At 38.6% G+C, this 20,996-nt stretch overlaps 1 long non-coding RNA gene across 1 annotated transcript in view; it reads right to left on the bottom strand.

Annotated features, from left to right (window-relative positions):
• Positions 1-2,239: 2,239 nt before the first annotated feature.
• LOC140510433 (uncharacterized) overlaps positions 2,240-20,996 on the bottom strand; it is a 42,266-nt gene continuing 23,509 nt past the window's right edge. The window contains exons 2-3 of the long non-coding RNA XR_011969227.1: positions 4,754-4,808; positions 2,240-2,634 (exon numbers count right to left, since the gene is read on the bottom strand). This is a non-coding gene — a long non-coding RNA (uncharacterized lncRNA). The remainder of the gene's footprint in view (positions 2,635-4,753; positions 4,809-20,996) is intronic.

Raw genomic sequence — 20,996 nt, 5'->3', positions numbered from 1 at the left:
TTCCTTCTTAGAATATAAAACCCATTTCAAATGTGATCTGTCAAGAGAAGAATAGAGGAATTCTCCTCTCTTTATTCCTGGAAGCATGTCTCTCAGCCTGTCCCAGGGATCCCTACTGTCATACTTACCTTTTCTGCCACATCAGTATTTGCCCCAAACTCACACTGGGATCACTGACTAATTCTCCCTAGTTCCTGTTTGCTTGTTCTCCCTAGCATTTTTAAGCCCCATAAAAATACTTTTCTCCTGTATAATGAAATCGACACAAGATCCCTCTTTCCACTCAATGTTTGTCCAATCAGGAGGTCCTGATTCTGGAGCAGGGTGGGGAGGGTTGGGAATGGATAGGCAGTGCTTTCTTTGAGGATTCAAACTTTCATCACAATTGATGGTTGGGAGATCAGCTCCAGAACTTATGGAAATGGCCAATCAGCCATCCATCATCTAGTAACTTTCCATAGATCCACATTTAAGCAAGTAAACAAAGACTGAATCTCCTCTGCCAAAGAACACTTTGGCACATAGTCATCCCTATGCTCAATATTATCACTTCCTAGAGGGAGATGCATCCTGAAGAAAATCCCTGCAGATCACTTTAAAAACTTCCATTTTCATGCTATCTTCTGGTAAATCAAAGTCTATTGAGTTGATCCTCAAGGATCTTGTCAATTTCAGAGGACAAGAGGACTTGAACTTTTCTTTGCCATATTAGCAATGGTTCCAGGGCAGTACCAGCTAGTATCAAAGGTCATCATCCATTGAGAGTCATAGATAGGCTATATGTGATGAGGAAGGTCAGAATCACAGATATATAATATGAGTTCTACTGAAAATGACACACATCTTAAGCACTCCAACAGAAGGACTCCCAAGAGCTGAGTTGCCCCTTTGTTTTCCCTTGAACTCTCTACATGCTGGTGGAAGAGTATGTGATACACTAGATGAGGAATGTTTTATATCAATTGATTCTTCTATATCACTTTAGCAAATTGTTGTTGTTCATTGTTCAGTTGTTTTTCAGTCATATCCAACTCTTTGCGACACCATTTGGAGTTTCTTGGCAAGGATACTGGAGAGGTTTGTCATTTCCTTCTCCAGCTCATTTTACAGATGAGGAAACTCAGGAAAACAGGGTTTAGTGATTTGCTCAGGGTCACATAGATAGTAAGAGTCTGAGGCCAGATTTGAACTCACGAAGAGGAATCTTTCTGACTCCAGGCCTGTCACTATCCATTATCTACCTGCCTGCCCTATGTTAGTAAATATCCCTTTCTAAAAGTCAATCAAAAAACATTTATTATGTTCCTACTTTGTGCAGGCACTAAATAGAGAACTGGGAATTATAAAAAGATGCAAAAGGAAGATCCTGCCCCCAAGGAGGCTATAATCTAATGAGGGAGAACTAAACAAATCTGGCTAATGATTACCAAATGATATTCATGGGGGTGAAGCACACTGGTAGGAACCTTCTCTAGCTATAACACTAGAAAACCATCCTGCTGCCCCTCAGGGCTTCCTCTAGATGAGATGTTGAAAAAGAATAAAAGTGCCTTATTCCCTGGACCCAATCTCTCATTGTGAAAGGGGGTGGAGAGAGTAACTCCAGAACCTATTTTTCACTCTAATTTTATTTTTTTTCTTTCAATCCTACTTGCCTTGAAATATTTTTTTTTCTATAAAAGGGTTTTATTTCTTCCCCCTCCCCTCCAATGGGTGGGGTAGTGTAAGGAAGAACAAAATGATTTTTTAATTGAAAAATATTACATAAAGAATTGTTTTGTTTTGTTGTTACATTAAGTGGACTTCATAATTTCTCATTCTAGTTCAATCTCCTTGTGCTTAAAGCAAGCTTCTAGCCATTCGGCTGTTCTTGGCATCCCATTTATTCACACCTAAATGGCAATTTCGTTTGGGGTATATTAGTTTAGTTCTTTGAAGAATCGTCTTTGCAATAAATATATTTAAGACATAAATACTGGTACATATGTTTGGAATTTGTACTGATGATCCACTAAGGTCTGTCCTGAAACTGCAGATTCCCTTGTTTTTACTCTTACTGCCAACCCTTCTTAATATTCAAAATCTGATCTCAGCACAGATATCAAAGGGAGACGCTTGTTCTTATTCACTCAGGCAAAACTATGTCCTGGTTAAACCTGTAACTGTTTCCTCTTCCCCCTTTTCAGCTTTTCAAACTCCTTGAAATAATTATGCAAGTTGTCAAAAACAATTTTAACACTTTTTCAATTGGATAAGTTATTTTAATTAACCCAGATTTCTTCATGCTTCTGACACAGTTTATTCATGGATTCTTTTAGAAATGTCTTCCCATTTTTTCTTTCCACCATTACCGAGGACAGCTGATGTCAAATTCTCTCCTCTCCAAAAGAATGAGGTAGTGCTGTTTGATCAAATGGAAGTAGAAGGCCCATGTATGATTTCTTAAAATCCAAGGAAGAATTTCCATTTTTATTTTCTTTAAACAAGGTTGTTGGGAAATCATCTTTATTTCGCATTCTTTTCTCCAACCATATTCATTTTCTTCAACTGCCTTTAAAGTATTTTTAATTTAGACCGAAAACCTTGGATTGAACTATCTTTGTTGTCATTTCAGATCTTGAGTGAAGTTGAAGTCTAGAAATAACAGGAATGAAAGGATAATTCAGTTGAATACAATGAACACCATAAACTGCTAAGTGCTATGCTAAGCACTAGGAATACACAGAAAAGAAAAAAGGATGAAATCTCTGCCCAGGAGGAGTTTACATTCTATTGGGAAGTGGATGAAAAGTTGTGCACTCAAGTTAAATAATTACAAAACAAATACAAAGAAAATAAAAAGTAACAGAAGAGTTGGAAAATACTAACAATTCAGGAAGGGAATTGTGAATAGCCATAGATGGTGGGACCTAAAATGAGACTAAAAAAGTAGAGACTTGGTATTGAGTATACTGAGAAGCTGGCCCTTTCGGGAGTCATCTGGTCCATCTCCCTGCTTCTAGGGTAATGGGACACCAGTACCATTCTCTGCCCTGACCTCCCAATGATTTTGTGATGTCTCCTGGGATGTCATTAGCTACAGTTCTTCCTTCGTGGAGTAAAAACCTATTCCTTTCCCAGTATTTCCCCCTTGGTAGATACATGAATGTTGGGGGCACTGGAGGGCACAGCGATGAGTTCATTAGTTTTCTGTACCTTTTGAGTTGCTGTACTGCCACGTTCCTGTGATCCTTACTACAACTATAAAGTTGAGCAAAGTTGAGGGTCATGCTTGCCCTTTCATGTTCTGAAACATAACACACTTAACTTTCGTTCATTATTGCTAGGGAAATAGAGAATCTTGGACAAGTTGTTTAATTTCTTTGGGATGTCAGTTTCCTCATCTCAGAAATAAAAGTATTGATTATAAACCAGAGAGTTTAATAATGACAATAATAATTTAATAGTCTCATCATTGTTTCAGACTGCTTTTCTTAGCTTTGTTTCTCTCTTACAAGGTAGGATTCAGCAGAGGGGATATGTTGGAAAATGACTGAGATATAAAATGTCATTTATTTGATATGTTCCCCCCCCCCCAAAAAAGAGTAGATTAAGTGATCTTATCTCTTCCAGCCCTAAATTCTATTATACTGAGCATTTATTCTGAATCAAAAGTCAAATCAAGAAGTATGCATTAAGCATTTATAACTTTCCAGGATTAATTTGGAAATATGCTATATGATTGCACATGAATAACCTATATCGGATGGCTAATTATCTGGGGTGGGGGGAGGAGCTAGGAGAAGGAGTTAGGGATAGAATTTAAAACTCAGAACTTAAAAAAACAAATGTTAAAAATTGTTTTACATGTAATTGGTGAAAAATGTATGTACATATACATATATGCATACACATATGCATATTTGTATATATAGATGTATATATGTGTAGGTGTGTGCATACACACACATATACTTGTCAAACAGTGAGAATACAAATATTAGTAAAAGATAAACATGCCCTGTCCTCAAGGAGCCTACTCCAAGTATACATGGGAGGGGGAGAGAGGGGAGGAGACAGAACATATAAAAAGATGCTGAAAAGGAGATTGGAGTGGAGCAGTAGGTACACCCTCCAGGGTATGTATGGTGTAGAAAGTCCTGGAGATCAGAAGAAGAGCTTGAAGATATGTCTTGCCTTGCCTTTTTCCTTAAAATGAAAATTCTGGAAAGGAACCAACCAATTAGAGGAAGGTGCACAGTGAATTCCAAAAGTGAGAAAGCTGCTCTCACATTGTGAAAAACTGGAGAGTCAGAAGTAGAGGCTGAAGAATAATGAATATATGGCTAGAGAGTATAGAGGCAGGATCAAAACTCAGGTCTCAAAACCCCAAATGATCCAATGGTATAGCATACAAATCAAACTCTTCTTAAAGTGCTCTATAAATGTGGATTTGTGCCATTATTTTTTGTAATTGTCATTGACAAATAGAGGGTAGGATTGAAAGTGGAGAGAAAGATTCCAAAGAAGACTAGAACAAATACACACACACACACACACACACACACACACACACACACGCTTAAAAAGCTATTGAAAGGACCAGATATGCATATAAGGAGAAGCAAGCAGTTCCACTCAACTCTCTCCATCAACACACATAGCACGGAGGTCCAACAAAGTTGCTTGCATGTTTTTTTCAACAGCTTTGCTTTCCAGGGTTTCCTCACTGAATCCAGGTCAAAGCTACTCTGCTCATTTTCCTGTTACTCACATGGCATCATTCACGTTCCTCGTCAACAGGGCACAAGTGCACAAGTTTTTCTTCCCTGGAAGACAAGATCACACCTATAGGGTGAAACCATTTTCAAAGCATCCAACAAGATGGCCCATGCTTCCCATTAAGATGAGAGAAAGAAGCATCCATACTTCTGATCTCTTTTTGATCACCTCACCCTGGTATTTGGAGCAAAGTAAGACAAAGAAAATTACGTAATCACTGGTGTGCAGGAAACCTTGGATCTAACTCACTGCCTCTGGGCCTACTGGGGACCATTGACTTCCACTTTGGGACTCTGTATTAATGTGTTTTTTCTTCCTGATCACCAATCACTATTCACTTTTCCTCCTGAGATTCACAATTACATTACACACAGCCATCTTGATTAGGCAAAGCATTTCCAGCTCCCGATTTAATCCGAATGTTTATTAAACTCTTTCTGGAGGGAAGAAAATTAAATTATTTTAGTAAAACTGACCTTTATTAGTACACCAGTAAGCATGTAATGTTTATTATAGCTTAGAGATTTCAGTAAAAGCCTTTTAACAGAACTCAGTTTGTAGTTGTCCCACAGCAATTTTCTTTGATTCAGTGGTAATTAACAATTAGGCACCTAGATGAACTAGGATGAGCCATCATGAGTGACAACTAGATAAGTGATAAATACTAATGAGGGGAGAACTGACTTATAAAGACTGACTTAGAACCAGTGTAAGAACAACAAAGTGGTTCACCAAATCTCTTCCCTACATGGGGTAAAATATCATAAAGGATCCAAACTGCAAAGGACCTCAGAAATCATAGAACTTCTTAATATTGCAGATCAGGGAACTGAGTTTCAGAGGCAGTGACTAGCCCTTTATTGTAAAGCTAATAGAGGTTAGATCCAAGGATGTGCTGGTAAATATTTAACAATGGGCTCTCTAGAAATGAAGGATGCTAAATTTAATCTGACATTTTTTTCCCTAAATCTCTTGATTACAACCAGAAAGTCAACAACCAAATCAAGTCCTAATTTATAGCATTTGCTGATTTCTGGGGTACAAAGGCTTACACAAAAAATTTAAAGAGCTGACTCCAACACACCTCTACATTTAGAGCCTTGATTTGAACACAAGTCTTTAAGACCATCATAGTCATAACAAAAATTGTAATGGAAATCAAAATTATGTGGGTACAGCACAAAATACTTATTATCTTCATCATCATCCTGTTTACCACTGAAGTTTTGCTAGAGATGTTTTCACTGAGTCTATAATAAGATGAGTTCAAATCCCAACACTTTTAACTATTAAAAAATAATCATTTCACCTACCTGGCCAAACACTCAACGCAAAAGAACAGATACAGGAGGATTGAATTTGTCCCTTGACTATTTCTTTCTGAAGTTCAGGAAAAGATAAGAACTAAAATTGTTCTAGAAGTACAGCAAACACAAAAACAATCACTTTTTGTTACTGCTTTTCTACGATTTGTCATTCACCAAAATCTCTCTCTCCCACCCTACCATCATAACTGTTCCTAACAAAAGAAAATAGTGAAGCAAATCAAAGAGTTGTTTCAACCATGTCTGACAGTCTATGCCTAATTCTACGGCCACAGCCCACTCTGGATATGGGGGCAGCCAGGCAGTGCACTGAGCCTGAAGTCCAGAAGACTGCAGTTTAAATCCTTGACCCACACATTCACAAGATGTGTGAACCTGGATGAATCATTTAACATCTGTCCGCTTCAGTTTCCTCAACGGGCAAATGGAGACGAAAAGACTGATTTCCAGGGCTGTTGCGCAGATAAAATAAGAAAATATTTGTAAAGTGCTTAACAGAATGCTTGGCATAAAGTCAGTACTTAAGAAATGTTTCCCTTCCCTTCTCCCTCCCTTTCTCTAGAGAAGAGGGAAGCATGTTTCATCCACAGACATCTGAAGTCAACTGATCGTTTGCTATGAAACGATGTCCTTGAGGGGTGTTTTCCTCTGCGTTTTTAAGTCATAATGTGTATTTTTTTGGTGCTGTTCATTCAAACTGAATTAGCTCATGTATGTCTTCTTAAATTTATCCGAATTCCTCACATGTATCATTTTTTTACTGCATGATCATTTTCTATTTCATTTATGTACTATAATTTGTTCTGTCATTTCGCAATTGATGAGTTCCATTTGGTATAAAGTTTTGTTTTATTTGTTTTGGTTTCTGGTACCACAAATATGCCTACTGTATTACATATGGGGTATTTCTCCCTGTCTGTGACCTCCTTATGGCACTGGAATCTGAGCACTTTGAAGCACTTTTTTTGCTTTCCTCTGTATCTCCAGCACTGAGCACAGAGGCTGGTGCATAGTAGGTACTGAATCCTTGCTTATTGAGGATGATGTTCCCAATAGCAGATAACTGTTAAAAAGTTACTTGAACAGGACAGACACTTTTCTATCATATGACCCAAGACCTTGGGAAACCTGCACTTGGTCTACTTCTACTCGTTGTTCACTCATTTCAATCCTGTTTGACTCTTCATGACTCCATTTGGGGTTTTCTTGGCAAAGATACTGCAGGAGTTTGCCATTTCCCTATCTAGTTCATTTTACAGATGAAGAAACTGAGGCACACAGGGTTAAGTGACTTGTCCAGGGTCACACAGATAATAAATGTCTGATGTTCCATTTGAACTCATATATTCCTGACTTCCAGGCTGGTGTTCTCTCCACTGCATCACCTAGCTGCCTACATCCCCTCACTAAGTGATCAAAGAGCCAAAATCAAACCTGTGTAAATAAAAACCTCGACTACAAAATTGTGGTGTTCACTCAGTAGCTGAGATATTTCCCCAAATCCAGAGGCTAAACAACACAGCTAAGCAAGGCAGTATTTCTTTCCACATTAGCCCTGAGCCAGCGCACTAAGCTCATAATGGCAGAGATTGGTGTGAGCGGCCAGGATTATAAAGTTTAATCATCAGAGACTGTGTGACACATTGCATAAGGTTCTGGAATCCATAATCTGGCAAGTGCATAAATGCTGTAATTATCCCCAGTTTCTGATGCCTGCTCTAAGAGCTGCTGAGTCTGAGGCAGGGTCCTTGACTTGGAAAATCATGGGAGAGGTGAATCCTGCTGACACCAGGCTTTTTACAGATCTGTGGTGAGTCAGCTTGATGTGGTGGATAGAGAACAGGGCTGGGAGCCCAGAACAGGTTCAAATATTTAGATCTAAAAGGGACCACAGAGGCCATGTAACCCAATCCTTCCATCTTTTTCTTTGTCATTTTCTTTGAACAGTTAAAGAAACAGAATATGTGACTTGCCAATGTCACCTAAGTAGTGTGTGTTTGTCCTTCATTGCTGAAGAAGACCATGGCATCAGAGAAATAATGACATGACTTGCACTTGATTTTGTTTTGAGGGAGGGAGAGCTATGCAGGTCACCAGCCTCACTTCTCCAGAGTCATCTGAATCCAGTGACCAGGCATACATCAGGATGACTGAAGATAACCTAGGATGAGGCAATTGGGGTTAAGTGACTGCCCAAGGTCACACAGCTAGTGAGTGTCAAGTATCTGAGGTGAGATTTGAACTCAGGTCCTCTTGACTCCTGCACTGGTGCTCTATCCACTGCACCACCTAGCTGTCCCTAACTCCTGTCTTGTCACTCCAGAACCAATGATCTTTCCACTGTGCCAGCTATCTTCTGGACTAGATCAGTAACATTCATCTACTACTAACTTGGATTCAAATCACCTATCTTGCTATTTGTTAGTTGCTATTTGACCATAGGTAAGTTGATTAAATTCTCTAAGTTTCAAATTATTTTCCAAGACTCATTGTAAATTATGTACCCTATCATCAGAATGATTGTAGCTTTTCTTTATAAAAAATAAACAAACAACAAAACCTAAGGAGCTTTTTTAAGGGTATAGCTATTTTCTTTTTTTTTGTTTCCTCTTTGTTTTATTTCATAAATTAAAAATAAAATAAATTAAAAATTACAGTATACCAATAGTAATTTTAAAAGATTGCACATGAAACTGCAAAACTATGATGTACAAGTCACTATTCCTTTTAAATACATGACCACATGTATTAAATACACTGCCATGACAGAGCTGCATGATGCAAAGGCTCTGTTTTACAAGTCTTAGGTGGTAGAGAGAGGTTGATACACAGCATCCTAATTTGAAATATGCATCATGTGATCTTTAACTGTGCCTTGAAACACTGTAATTAAATCCATTTTCATTCACAAAAGGTCCTTTAAATTAAAAGTTAAAAGAGCAGGAAGATCAATAAGCCAATAACAAATCAACACAACTAATGGATTTCCAATTGTAATGTATTATGTCAATTTAGCATACATTGCTTAGTTACCTTTTCAAGATGGAAAACCAGTAGACATGTTTAATTGATTTTAATTTCATGAAATGCTTTTAGCTTTCATTCTGTAAAAAACAAGTGGGTTCCAGAAAAAGACTTCCGTTACCTTGGCACATCAAATTATTGATTAATTTCTTCATAAAGGAGAAACCTCATAAAACCAAATATCTCTGAAATATACAAATATTACATTTTTGTTTTCATTTTTCATGTAGAAAGAGCTCCAAATGATTCCAAATAGTATGCCAAGATTTGTTAAGAAGATTTCTATGATGTGGCTCATTTCTATGGTGAAAATATCTGCAGATTCGTAACTAGGGGACAGTAATCAGATGATAGTTCAGGGTAATGACAACCGGAGTTCACTTCTTACCAAGGTCAGTCAGTTAGGAAACTTTTATTAAGCATCTACTTTGTGCCAGGTGTTGGGCTAAGAACTAGGGATACAAAAAAGGGGCAAGAAATACCTCGTTCCTTCAAGGAGCTCAAAATTTAATGGGGGAGAAAACAAGCAAACTAATATTTGTAATTAGGCTATATGCAAGATAAATATGAAATAATTACTAGAGGAAAGGCACTATAATTAAGAAGAGTTTGGAAAGGATTCCTATAGAAGATAGATTCATAATTAGGAATTAAAGAAAGCCAGGGAATCAGGGAGAGTGTTCCAGGCATGGGGAAAAAAAACAGGAAAAAAAATGGTTGAAGCCAAGAGATTGTCTTGTTTATGGAACAGTAAGGAGGTCAGTGTCATTAGATCAAAAGGTACATGTAATGGAGTAAGGTGTAAGAAAACTGAAAAGGCAGGAGAAGCCTAATCGTCTTTGAATGCCAAAAGTTTTAGTATTTGATCCTGAAGGTGATAGGGAGACTCTGGATTTTATTGAGTAGGGAGATGACATGGTCAAATATGTGCTTTAGGCAAATCACTTTGATAGCTAAACACAAGATGGATTGGAATAGGGAAAGACTTCAGGCAGGCAGATCCACCAGAAGGCTATTGAAATAGTCCAAATGTAACGTGATGAGAGCCTGTACTAGGGTGGTGACATCATAGGACAGAAAGGGGCATATTCAAGAGATGTTGCAAAGGTGAAATTGACAGGTCTTGGTAACAAGTTGCATATGGTGGGTGAGAGATAGGAGTTGAGTAAGACATGTAGGTTGTGAGCTTGGGGGACTGGGAGGATGGTGGTGACTTTAATGGTAATAGCAAAGTTTTTTTGGGGGGGGTGGATATGGGGAAGGATTGATGAGTAGTTTTGAACACATACAGTTTAAAACATCTACTGGATATCCAGTTTGAAATGGCTACAAGGCAAGTGGAGATGTAAGGTTAAAGGTCAACAGAGAGGTTAGGGCAGCATTAGCAGATCTGAGAATCATCAAAATAGAGATGATAATTTAATCTAGGGGGGCTGATGAAATTACGAAGGGTGGTAGCAGGGAAGGAGAAGAGAAGTCTCAAGACAGAGCCCCGTGGGATACTAATGGATATGATCCGGATGAGGAAGCAGCTAAGTAGACTGAGAAGAGGTAGGGAAGAAGCCATGTGCTAAAAGCCTAGGCAGAAGAGAGCATCAAGGAGAGAGAGTGATCAATAGTGTCCAAGGCTTCAGGAAGGTCAAGAAGAATGAGGACTGAGAAAAGGTCATTAAATTTGGTAATTAAAAGATCACTGGAACTGTGGAGAGAGTGATTTCAGTGGAATGAAGTCAAAAGCCAGAATGCAAGGGATTAAGAAAAAAGTGAGAAGAGAGAAAATGAAAACACCAATTGCATATTGTCTTCTCAAGGAGTATCCACATTAGGCAGAAGAGATATAGGACCATACTTAACAGGGACTTTTTTTTTTTGTTGTTTAGGGTTTTTTGAGGATGGGAGAGACATGGGCATATTTGTAGGCACTAAGGGAGGAGCCAGTGCATATGGACAAATTGAAGATATTAGGCACTCATGAAAATGATATGTTGATGATGGTGGTGATGATTATGATGTTATGAGGGCTAGGGATTCAAGACAGGAAGATAGAATGGAATAGAACAGGTTCACTAAGAGATAAAAATGGGGAAGAAAAGAGAGGCTAACGCCAGGGTGATGGCCTGGGAGAAAACTGAGAAGTCAGCAACTTGGAGGTCACAATGTGAATGAAATATAGGGATTTATAACGAAAAACAGGGAGGGGTGAAAAACCAATAGATTATGGTCAGATTAGGGTATTTCAGGTAGTGGTAGTTTATGTTCAATAACGGAAATAATTAAGACATACCTGTAGCTCATTCAGCAGTTAACAAAAGAAGATTTATGAGAAGTATATACTACAAAGCTGTACAACGAGTGCTTTCCAAGTTGATTCAGCTGAGGGAAGTTTCTTAGTGTCTATATTGGGACAGTAGGCAAGCATCAGTGTATATCCACAGGTCCTTGAGGCTGTCTCCTACTGCAGCAAATAGAAGTAAGGTCAATAACTTGAATCTTAAGTTCCTTAAACCAACCAATCCCTGAGCATGGTCTATGCGTGTTTTAAGGAAGAGTAAACAAAATAGTAAGCCCACATGGAGGAAAGATATTGGTCCTATCACACAATAGTTGTTTCTTTTTCCTTTTTTTCCCCTTCTTCCTTTCTTCCTTTGTTTCTTTCTATTTCTTTCTTTTTTCCCAATTAAGCAAGGGATCAAGAGAACTTGGAAGAGAGGGCAGGGTTAACAATAGGATTGAAGAAAGAGAAGAGAAAAGGAGGCCGAGGAAGAGGGGGGAAAAAAGAAAGATAATGAGAGGTCAATGGAAGATCTTTTTAAATGCACCCAAGAGAAGCAAAAGAAGGCTGAAGGAAAACAGGGACAGAAAGAAAAGTTTTGAATGTGACAGGCTGAATTTATTATAGTCTTAAAAGGAAAAGCAAGTTGTGTGTAATAGAGATTGCAATTTCATGTACAAGCAAGCCTGTTTTCCTGTTTCACTTTGTATACGAAATGTCCATGTTATTTGTTTTTATTAAATTCAGGACAAAATAATGAACAATGATAATAATAAATAAAGCGGGAGGGTTGAACTAAATCACTTTCCAGTTCTAAATTTAAGAAAGTCAGATGCTATTTGATAGGGAAGAAACATGTTTATTTTATATGGAAAGTTTTGTATTTCTTTTCAAATTATGAATTACCCTACCTAAGAGATCTAAATATCACTAGTGAATTAAGATTTAGCCTCAATGTGGAAGTGTCTACTTCACTCTGAAAATGTGTAAGAGTTTTGAAAACTTCTTAATAAGAACCTGCCACTGCAGAAAAATCCCAATTTTTTTCCTTGACTAGAAAAAAAAATGAAAACGCAGTTATTGCAAAAAACAAGAAAGGAACTGTTGCAAGAAAGGACTCTTTTTACAGCTAACAGATTTTCCAGCAGCATATTCTGGGGCTGTTTGCATGCAGACTTCTTTTCTTGTTTCCTAGAAATGAGGCTGCATCTTCGCAATGGATGGTCCAGAAGTGGGCCTTTTCTCAGCGCATAGAAAGAGGCTTATTTGTTATTATGGAATATTTCTCTTCTTTGAGAAAAATATGAAAAGAACCATATGTAAAGTGGAGCTACCCAACATGGCCCCAAGACCAGTTTGCAAGTTCAAAGCTTACTCTGAACTCAGAGGCTTCTCTGAGCCCGAATCAGTAGCTGAGCAAGTGGAGAAGCAGGAGCAAAGAAAAGACGCTCTGTCACCAAAGGCTTTCTAAGCACATTCATTGTTGGTGTTGTGCAGTCAATTCAGTCATGGCCAACAATCCGTGACTCTATTTTGCAGACTTTCTCAGTAAACATAGTCTAGTAGCTTACTGTTTCCTTGTCCCGTTCACTTTATAGATGAGGAAACTGAGGCAAACAGCCAGCCTTAAGTGACTTGTACAGGGTCACACAGCTAGTGTCTAAAGACAGATTTGAACTCAGGAAGATGAGATTTCCTGACTCCAGGTCCAGTGTTATCTAGTTGTTAAAAGAGAGGACAAAAGTCTATCTCCACTGTAATTACTACATCTGTTACCAAAACAAAAGGCAGAGTCTGCCTCCTCAAATATTTTTGGTGGTGGTCCTTGTGATGGCTTGCGGTGATGGGGTGGGAGGAAGTCATATCTGTTATTTCATCACTGGGAGGAATGCCTAGCACAGAAAGTCATGTTGCTTTATTCTGTTGCTTTAAGGATGGAAGGACTTGATGAAAAACCAATCAATAGCATAAATTCAATAATAATAATGTTTTAAGATCAATATGATGATTTTGGAGAAAGTACTCCAGTAATATGGAATTTTGTGTTATAATTACAGCCATTGCAATTTTGGTCAAGAGGAAGAGAAGCCTCTATTCTATTCTTATTTAAATATTTCATATGTTCCATATGAGGAAAAATAAGTAGAAAGAAAACAGAAAAAAAATTGTGAGTACAAAAGGCATTCCTGACCTGGTGACTCATCATGCCCATACAATCCATTCCCCAGATCCTCTCATCAAGTTGAATGACACTGGTCAGATTGATCTAGATGCTGGCAAGATCACTGATTTCATCAGGTTCTGTACTGGTATCCCACATAGGTTGACTGGGGCAGCTAACTTGAGATGATCATGAGCAGGGAGAAATATCCAAGCTCTTCTGATGTTGTCAATATAAAAGGTACCAGTGGCAATAGTTTTGCCACTAGGCTCTCAAAAACACTAAGCTCTGAAGCTCTCTTCTCTGAAGAAGGAGTATTTGCCTTATAATTGCTGAAGAAAGAGAAAAGAGATTGGCAGCTAAACTTAGCAGTACCTAAAAGATTGCAGATAAGTTTTTGAGAAGTTTCGGTCAAATTGAGTTGTTATAATACAAATTTTAACAAAAATGTGATTATTCTATAAAATATAAAATATGTAAATAAATAAAATAGGAAATATATGTATTTTAAACAACTCAGTCCTGTAAAGTGAAATCGAACAAGCCATAAACGCCTTTCTCTTCTTTCACTGGATTAGGACACTATGGCTATGAGTGTTGCATAAACAAAGCTGTAACTGCATTAGTCAGTTGTGCTCTGCTGCTTTTCTTTCTTACTTGGGAAGGCTCACTGCTTGTAAGACGGGTGAAGGACATATCCCAACATGGCTGATATCAAACCAAGAGATACCAATAAAATTCCAAAAAGAAAAAAAGAAAGAGAATGCATCAAATATATTGAGTTTCTTTTTCACACACCTAAAATAGATTCAGAGGTAACATTACATGTGGTAAAAAGAAGGGGACGTCATCTCTGCCATGTGTGTCCTCCAAGGGAAGGTTGCAAGGGATCTGGGGCATCTGACTTTTACCTGAACCAGGACAAGCAACTCCTTCCTCCTGCTATCATCCTGATTTCCCAACCCTGAATACAAGGCCTCTGGTACAAAAAGGAACAACCTTCCATGTCCTGGTATACTGTGACTAGGTAAAATGGAGGAAGTCAGTGGAGAGCAATACCGGCAGCTCCTGATGCACCTTTCCCTCCCCTGTCTATAGCCTTTGGAGGGAAAAGGAGAACTGAAATGGGGGCTCCCATCTGACCAACTGACTGAGCACCTTCCGTCCCATCTCATGCCAAACTTGTGTGAAGGTCAATCTCCTGCCTCCTTTGGGAAAAGGTCTGGTGCAGTGATGACCATTGTCACACTTAATCCTATACTACATATTCCCATGATTTAGAATTCCTGTACACCATCATCCAAATTCCATTTGCCATCCTCCACCACCTGATTCCTTATTCCCAGCACCCTCAACTATCTTCCACCCACCCCTTCCACTGTGCCCTCTGAAATTCCAGTTCCATAGGTAAGAAACTTCCCTTCTTCCTAAATCTTTTTCTCCTCCTGCTTTGATTTTCTGTTACTGAAACCTGGTTTTCCTTTAATGATACATCCTTTCTAGTACCAGCTGACCGTTTAGTCATTTTCCTTAGCTAACTAGTTGAGGCAGGGGAGTTAGAACACTCCTTACTCCCTACTGCCATTTCCAAGTTCTCTCCCTATTTCCATCACTCAGTAACCTTTCTTCATTTGAGGTTCATGCTATTTCTATCTATCACCCAATCAAAATTCTGGCAGCTGTTGCCTACAGAAGCGCAGGTCAATCCCCTTAAAGTTCATTAAAGTCAGACAGCACATTAGACCTCCCACCTTCACTCACCCTTTCAGGTGAGAACCTTCTGTCATATTTTACAGAGGAACAAAAAGTTCCCTCTTCTTTCCTCCTGCTCATCACACATCACTCATATGCCTTCTGTCTCTGTCTCCTCTGCTGACCTTCAATCTTAGCTTTCCAATACTGATCAGTTACTTCTAATTGGATGCCCAGGATAAATGTTAAACATAAGACGTCCAAAATCGAACTCATTATTTTTCCTCCTCACCTCTTCCTTTCCCTCAGGTGTCACTTCCCCCTACATCTCACCTCCTATATCCAATCTGTTGCCAAAACCTGCCAATTCCACCTTTGTGACATATCTCTGATATCCCCTTCCCTCCTCTGACACTGCCATCATCCCACCATTCCAGGACATTCTCTCATCACCTCACATGAGGACAATTGTCCTGATTTGTCTGCTTGCCTCAAATCTCTTCCCCACTTCAACTCTCCTCTTTTCTGCCACCAAAGTGATTTTCCTAAAGTATGGGCAAACATGTCACTCCCTATTCAAAAAACTCCCGTGACCCCCATCACCTCCAGAATCAAATACAAAATCCTCAGCTTAGCATTCAAAGCCCTTCATAACCTAGCCCTTCCCTACCTTTCTATTCTTATATCTTACTCTCTGTTCTCTTTCATGCAATGACAGTGGCCTCCTTGCTGTTCCATGAAAAAGGCACTCCAATTTTTAGCTCCAGGAAAGTTTTCTGTCTCTTTTGCCTGAAATCTTTTCCCTCCTCATATCTGTCCTAGACTTCCCTAGGTTTCCCTAGCTTCCTGTAAGTCTCAACTAAAATCCAGTCTTCTTCAGAAAGCTTTCCTCCACCATAAATCAATATCTTATTTATTTCCTATTTATTCTTTTTATAGACTGTTCATACTTTTTTTTTTTTAATTCTTGTCTCCCCCATTAGACTATGAGCTTCTTGAGGGCAAGGGCTTTCATTTTCTTCTTTCTAAATTCCCAGCACAATGCCTGGCACATATGAAGAGCTTAGTCAATGCTTTCTGACTGACTGGTAAGGGCTAAGGTTAAGATAACCTCTGATGATGTGTTACCTTCTCCCTCTCCATTCCTTAATATGTAGCAAGAGGACCTTTTTCCATGTAATCCCTACCAATCACTGGTATGGCTCTATTTCCTTTCATCCCTCATTTCTCCAAGCTGTGGCTTTATTCCATGTTAAAAAGTTTCAGAAGATGGCATGGGAGGTCCATTCTAAATCACAGATTCTCGGTTTTTAATTCTGAAGGCAAAGAAGTTGATGCAAAGGTAGGAGACAAAGTTCTTTTCAGACTTTTCACTCTGTAGACCTTAAGTGGCATTTGCCCACGAAAATGACAAGCATTCACCAATCTGTTAGCAGAGACAATGGTCTTTTCTCCTGGGCATAGAAGGTTTCCTTATACTACTTCCTCAGCCAATTCATTTTCTTAAAGAAGTAGGAGCAATTTGGAAGTGAAAACTGGGGTAACCCTGATAATAAAATTATTTGGTGGTTATTGATACTGTTTCCTAGGTTGTGACTTGGACAACATATAGGCAAACTGAGGATGCTTATTGGTTAGCTGCCTTATTCCAGTATGAGGTCTCTGATCAAAGACAACAAACCTCTTTTCATAAATCATTAACAGAATCTAAATAAATAGAGGTATGTATCAAATAATTTTACATATATGCATACATACATACACACACTTATCTATGTATGTATACACACCTATTTGTCTCTAATGGTTGTTATCTGTAAGATAGGGAGAGAAAAAAGAAAAAAAGACATTGACATGACAATTTTGCTGTATACTTGAAGGAAATAGCAAGTTGTACGTAGCAGATTGGCAATTTCACGTGCAATCAGATTTTTTTGTTGCGCTGTGTCATGAAAGTGCTTGTTTTATTCTGTAAATTGAAATAAAAAATAAATTTTAAAAAAAGAACCTTCTGAACTTGTCAGAAGTCTGTGGATCAAGACGTGAGTCACCCCTCCTCTCATACACCCTGGCCACATATAATTTTCCCTATATGGGCACCTCTTTACTTGTAACATCTTTGAGTGTCTACTTTTTCCACTAATATATGTGTTTCCAGGAAAGAATACCCCATATTTGTAAGAGGGAATTTCATGTTTTTACTGTATCATTTTGAAACATCACTTTTCTTTGAACTCATTGTGTCCCCTATTGAAAAGAAAACACATTGGCATGGGGGTAAGGGCGGGGTGTCATCATGAGCTTTACTGTTGGGAGTGCAACACAGCAGAGTACTCTGTACCAGAGTACCTACATAATTTTCCCCACTTACTCCCTGCATGAGAGTAGCATTTGATGAGAGGGGATAGCACAGAGGTTATTTGCCAAAGGCTTTAGAGTCCCTTGTGATTATTATATGCACTGCAGATAGGAAGGAAGCCAGGGTAGCCATTCTGTCAGGGAGAGAGAATCACCCAGCTGTGTCCTGCCCTGACACATTCTGGCTCTGTGAACCTGTCAGAGCTCTAAGCAACTCCTTAAGATTACAGAGAAGGTGCTGAGTTGTATTGTTGGAGGGAATTTCCTCTTCTGGGTCTTCCTTATCACTCCAATTACAGGTCAGGACCCTAGCCCTACGTGACTGACCTACTATGTCTGGTATTTTGGGAATGTCCTCAGTAGAAAGTAGGATCAACTAACCCTCTAGTACCAGGAGAACCTAAGGGACTGTATTGTCTTGTCAGCAATGAATATTTGTTGAAGTGAATGAATGAATGCCCAACATTTGATCAGAATGCCTTTGTTTTCTTTTAGGGAAAACTCATCCCTGTTGTAGTGAAAAAGATGAGGTGAGGAATCATAACCCTATTGAACAGGATTTTGGGGGCGGGGGGTGCTTTGGGATATCGGTACCCTGAGAATGCCACAGCAGGGTCTGCTAGAATGAATTCACACACTCAAACTGACTTTCCATCAGGAGACAGTCTATTTTAATGCCAATAAAAGTGGGCAAAGTCTCCTTGGGGAACTTATACCCTAATGGGGGTGAATCTAGAATTTATATAGAAAAGGGGCATGGGAAAGGAATGCCAGGGATGCTGATGAGGTAATCTAAGGGTCCAGGTGTCTTTGGGGGCTATGGATGGGGAAGTGTAAGGAATATACCAGATATCGAGTGAGTTGTAGGAGACAAGTGGGGATTTGGTGCCAAGAGAGTTCTCGGGCCAGCCAGGGATGCAAATCCTTTGGCCAGGCACCCCTCTAATTACAGAGTCAGTCCTGCTGCAAGGGAAAATTTTCTCATAGGAACGGGGGAAGAAGGGGGTACTGGATTACTTTCAAAGACCCATTTTAGAAGTTTTGGGGGGTCCAGGTTCCACCATCCCATCAGTATCTTACCCTGGAAATGATCTGCCATGTCACAAAGCTTTTGGATCTGTCTCCTTAGAAGGGATTTCCTTAGACTGATGACCTCACAAGTCATTCAAGAATTACCTTCGCTGAAAGTTTTTAACAGAAATAAAATGGCACAAGCAAAAGCAAATGGCAGCGCAAGTAGACACAGGAAGGTAATTCACATTCATTGTCATTATACAGATCCTCCATCCTAAGTTCTTTCCAAAATAATGATAATGATGATGATGATGATAATTATATTAGAGAGGTTACATTTGACTTTTCACATTTTTGCCTGAAAACAATTTTTTTTGACACCCCACAAAATCTTTTTAAACATTTAAAATGGAGAATTAATAATGACTAGTGTTGTTTGGTCCAACTCTTTGTGACTCCATTTTGGGTTTTTCTTGGCAAAGATATGGAGTGGTTTGTCATTCCTTCTCCAGCTTCTTTTACAGATGAACATGCAGAGGTAAACAGGGTAAAGTGACTTGCATAAGGGCACACAGTAAGAGTCTGAGGAAGAACTTGAACTCAGGTATTCCTGGCTCTAGGCCTGGTGCTCTATCTCCTGAACCACCCAGTTGCCTGAATAACTTATGCATTGACTTCTATCAGTCTACACAGTTGCTCAAAGGCAGAAAGACTTCACACAAAGAATGCTGAACTTTCAGTGGGCAAGATATGGGATCAAATCCTGCCTGTTTCATTTTACTCAACCTCCCTGAGACTTCATTTGCATAACAAGGATGATAACACATGCAAATACAGAAATACAGTGTTATTGTAAGGCTCAAATAGATTCATGCATGTAAAGTACTTTGCACACCTTAAAATGTCATATAAATGTAAATTGTTGTTATCCATTATTGTTATTTTCCTCATTATATTAGCAATGAAAATATTACGATAATTTCTGAACAGTGTCTTATGCAGGCATTTTGAGATAATGGGAAGGATAAAAACTGGGAGATTTAAAGTCTTGGCTATTATTAAGATAAATAACAAAATAATCAACACCTTGGGATAATAGCAATAGATGCAGAAAAATCTAAATTAAAATAAAATTAAACAAAATACAACCATTTGTATTAAAAAAAAAACACTAGACAGTCCTTCCTTCTATAGTTTCATTTAACATCATCATAAAAGGCTTTCTACTTAGACTCTGTCTATGACTTTCAATCATAGGAAGGTTCAGAGCAGACACAGGCATTATTGTCCCATACTAGAATATTAAAAATTAATCCTTATTAATTCATGCTTATCTTTTTAAAGTTTCTCTTCAAGCCTATGTGAAACTTCAAAATTTCTATGTACTTCTAGACTTTTATTTAGGAATACTTAGAAGTCCTCTATTTCAAGAAATCCATCATATTATTATATTATCTTGATTTAGCATATTATCAGATTATATTTATTATACTAAAAAGTCCAATTTTCCCCTATAGTATTATACTTGGTTTTTCTAGATGTCATTCTTGGTTTTAGCCTATATCCTCTGCCTACAGGAATATCATAATCCAAGCTCTTTTTTCTTTTATATTGGTGGCTACTAAATTGTTTGCAACTTGGACTATGGCTCCTTACTACTTGAGTTCATTCTTTCTGACTTCTTACTGCACTTCTCCTTTGACCTAGAAGCTCTGGGTTTGGGCCGTAAGGTCGTCCTGGGAGTCTTCATTTGGGGATTTCTTTTGGGACATGATGGTGGATTTTTTCTATTTCTATTTTGCCCTCTGATTCTAAGAGATCTGGGCAGTTTGGGTTAAGGAATCACAAAATTCATATAATGTTCAAATTGTTCCCATGTCGATTCAATTTGAAAAAATTCAGGTTTTTGAAATATACATTAAAGCAGAGCAGACTGCAACTGTCTAGGGCTAGGTTTGAAATCAAGTCTCAACTCCACGTCTCAGGCTTATGTTTTATCTGTAAAGAAAACTTCATGCACTGGAGGAAGAGAAGCCCCTCCTCTCCCACAGCAATTCTGAAATATATAATCTTAGACAGTTGCCTCTGGGCCTGAAAGTTAGTTGACCTGCCTAGAATCAAACTAGCCCAGGTATTGATAATACCTTTTCAGTATCACGTTTCCTTCCCCTCTTTGGCCTTCTTTTGAAGTACTGAGAGTGGACTAGATATATAACCAAAGCCAACAAACATATGACAACACTAGATAGACAGAAGATTGCGATTATAATCCAGCGTCTGATATTTATGAGATCTGTGACCTGAAACAACTTCTGGACCTCCTATCCCCAATCTATACAAAGACAGGATTGGACGAAATGATCTCAAGAGGTTTCTTAACACTCTAATA

This window comes from Notamacropus eugenii, chromosome 6 (genome assembly GCF_028372415.1).
Source record: "Notamacropus eugenii isolate mMacEug1 chromosome 6, mMacEug1.pri_v2, whole genome shotgun sequence".
Lineage (NCBI taxonomy): Eukaryota > Metazoa > Chordata > Mammalia > Diprotodontia > Macropodidae > Notamacropus > Notamacropus eugenii.
The sequence above is the reverse complement of the archived record's forward strand: the minus strand, read 5'-3'. Positions and strand labels throughout refer to the sequence as shown.